Source organism: Vigna unguiculata, chromosome 2 (genome assembly GCF_037176805.1).
Source record: "Vigna unguiculata cultivar grain cowpea cultivar isolate G323 ecotype 2 chromosome 2, ASM3717680v1, whole genome shotgun sequence".
Classification (NCBI taxonomy): domain Eukaryota; kingdom Viridiplantae; phylum Streptophyta; class Magnoliopsida; order Fabales; family Fabaceae; genus Vigna; species Vigna unguiculata.
In genome coordinates, this window is record NC_140793.1 from 14,495,064 (window position 1) to 14,498,582 (window position 3,519).

At 34.2% G+C, this 3,519-nt stretch overlaps 1 long non-coding RNA gene across 1 annotated transcript; it reads right to left on the reverse strand.

The window, feature by feature from the left end:
* Nucleotides 1-808: 808 nt before the first annotated feature.
* LOC146888346 (uncharacterized) lies at nt 809-3,079 on the reverse strand. The gene is made up of 2 exons (XR_014986203.1): nt 2,807-3,079; nt 809-1,037 (listed from the first exon to the last, which is right to left on the reverse strand). It is a non-coding gene; the product is annotated as an uncharacterized LOC146888346 (long non-coding RNA).
* Between the last annotated feature and the right edge of the window lie 440 nt (nt 3,080-3,519).

Here is a 3,519-nt window from a genome sequence, read left to right on the forward strand (position 1 = left end):
TACATTAGACTGAAAACTCAAACCAAAAACACAACCTCGTAAATCGACATAAAATTTGACCTCGTAAAATGTGTTGAATTAACACCCGTAAACTCGGCTATAAGCATATTACATAAACTTCAACCATTCAAACATAAAACAAATTTCACCTGTAAATTCGAGCATAAACCCGAACCGAAATAATCAGCGGTTAAATCAAAATAAAATTTCACCCCGTAAAATATTAGCAAAAATCACGACCCATAAACTCGTCCCGTAAACTAGATTAAACTATTTGCACTGTAAAACACGATTCGTAAATCCGATCCGTAAACTTGGTTAAAAAACTAAAACGAAGCACAACAAATAAACGAGACCCGTAAATAGTACCAGTAAAGTCTGCCTCTATACCTGACCCGTAAACCCGTCATGAAAACTTGACCCGTTAACACGGCCTATAAACTTATCCAATAAAGTTGATCGTTAACTTCTCTTATGAATACAACCCCTATAGTAGACTTGTAAATTCAACCATAAAGTCAAAAAGAAAACATGAGGCGTTAAACAAACCTTAAAATTTTACCTTGTATAACACGATCCTAATCACGAACTGCAATCTCGATTCTAAAACACATCTTGTAAATTTGACTAGTAAACTCGGCCATCAAATTTGACCTAAAAAACAGGACCCGTAATCTCGATTTGTAAACCCACCGCATATGTCCATAAGTTAGACCCTTAAACTGTAACACCCCAATTTTAGGATGTCACGAGAAGGTGTTATAGTTCATTTACTTAAAATTAAAATAAATGTATCACGAAAAGACACTTAATAATAATAAAAATTACTTTCAAATATAAATGTAAATAGGTAATCCAAATGCTAATTTGAAATAATAATAATTAAAAAAATAAAGTTCGAACTAAATACTAGGAATCAAAAGAAAATTTCATAGTCTTCACTGTTTGATTTAAATCAACAAAAGAAACCATAATTCCCCGAATTCACTCCATCCTTTCCGAAATCTACTTCGAATCAGAAATATCTGCTTTGTCGTCTGCTCCCGTATAACACACACGTTATACGATCATCGCACATGCAACAAACACACAAACAAACAAATAGGGGTAAGCTAACCATAAACAATGATATTCATAAAAGAAATTCATAAATAAAACATGTCCAATAATACTCAACGTCGCATTCAAGTAACAAGGAAGCATTATAGTCACATTTCATCCTTGGTTTGAACACACAAACCCCAAATCCAAACAATCATACTAAACCAAACATAGCATAACTTTCATCTAAAATCTTCATTAAATTCCAGCAAGAGTTTTGAAGCAAATCAAAATACTGTCAACATTCTACTCATGAGAATTTCGTATTGCCAACTAAATATACACCATCACATCATGCTTGAAAAATAAAGTCTCATAACCAAACCAAATTCATTTATCGCTTGCATATTTAATACACACCAAATATTTAATAAAATACACGGGAACAACGAAAAATAATTTAAAGTTTAACCTGCACTTAAATATTTCTAAAGAGAACAACGAAATAACTTATCATGTATAACACAGTGAACACGCTACCCCAAATTTCTTTTCGCACAACAATAGAAAATAAAGCAAGCAAAGACCAACAACTTTTCACCCTTTATTCACATGAATTCTTAAGCTAAAGGAGGGAGAACCCCATGGCACGGTCTGCACCAAAAATGAAGGAACCCAACTTCATCAAAAGAGATATGATTGGTTTAGAGAAAGAAAGAAAAACACAAAACAACCCCGTGGCCCCCCACCACCTCATGTATTTACGTGTGGTATTAATAGAAAGAGTAAAAGAAAGAGAAAAAAAAATTAAGAGAAGGAGAGAGGAACAGCTGGAGACGTGAAAGAGCAAAACAAAACATGCCTTTATGTGAAATAAATGGAAAGGGAAGAAAGAGAAAAAGTTTAGGAACCCATTCTCATCCCTACAAAGTGAAGAAACACAAAACCAAACCATGCAATTCTCCAGTGACGCAGCAAAATAATATTTCCCGAAAGGAACCCCTATTTCTGTGAGACAATCTGCACTCTCAACTCCAAAGGAAAAGCCAAAATAATACCTCATGTATTGATTATAATTAAAGAATAAAGAAGAGAAAGAACTTAGAAGAAGGAAGAAAAATGGAAACCCGTGAATCTCTTTGCACCCCATGAACATGTACTCTACAGTTTACTATGAAAAGGTAAGCCAAAAAGAAAAAAATAAAAGAACCAACGCATGAACCCATGCAACCCAAACTGTTGCACCATTAACCCACTTCTACACCATGAACCAACTGCCGCACCGTGTATATTCATGAACCCATTTACCTCCAAACCTCAACAACTAGATTTGTAGTAAGAAACATCCACCCAAGAATATGAACCACATTACCATAAGAACACTAAACAACCTCAACAGAACCCAAACGAACTGCATGCACGCACGTTTATACTGCACCAACAACCTCTTCAACGTTGCACACCAAAACAGCGTAAACGAAGGTATATCCCTACCCAAACGGTGGCAGCGCAATAACTCATCCAAGACAAACCTCACGCAAGTAAGCAATGAAAAGAAAAGCAAGTGGGTGTATTCATCAATAGTGGGTTCGAACACTAAAAAAAAAACAAAAGCAGAACAACCCTCATCATCAATCTATAACAGCATGCAAATTCTCCAAGAACCCATCACCAAACAACCAAAGCATAGAGAAGAAAAAAAATATTAAGCTTCATGCATCAAGCACACGAAAACAAGAAAAAAAATAGATATAGCTTCCCCTACCTCTCTAGATGATTCCTCTTCTCTACCACTGAAAACTCTAACTTGCACCCTTCCTCTCTTTTCCTTCTCCCGTCTCACTCTTTTCTCTAAAGAAAATTTCTAGGGTTTAGCTTTATCTAATCCCACCCAATAATTCTGTTAACATTTTTTAGCCCATTTTATTTTTCCTTATCATTTAACTCTAAAAGATAAAAAAAAACAGAAGATAAAATAGAAAGAAAATGAGCAACGAACATAAATTGGTTGCAGCGTTATTTTCGCAGGCCCCTAGAAACACAATCTATTTAATATTTCTGCATGCCCATGGAAACACAATCCATTTACGCTGCATGGGCCCCACACCTTTAAAGGAGAGAAAAGTTTTGAATTCTAAAAAAATCAAAAACGCAACTTTCACCACTAGGCTATCCAATGCATTACACTTTCACCACTACGCTACATAACATCACATGATATCATATGCATTATAAAAATTAAACCATTTATACTTTACTAACCGTAATTCCTTAAATCACTTAAATAATTATTATAAATACCACAATAACTTAAATTTCTCACATAATAATTATTTCCTATTTCATAATTTAATAACCTAATTAAATTAAATTAATTAATTATATTAACCAAGCCATTAACATTTTTTTTCCTGGGTCTTACATAAACTCACTGGTAAAATTGATCCGTAAACTAGATCTGCAAAGTCAACCCGAAAA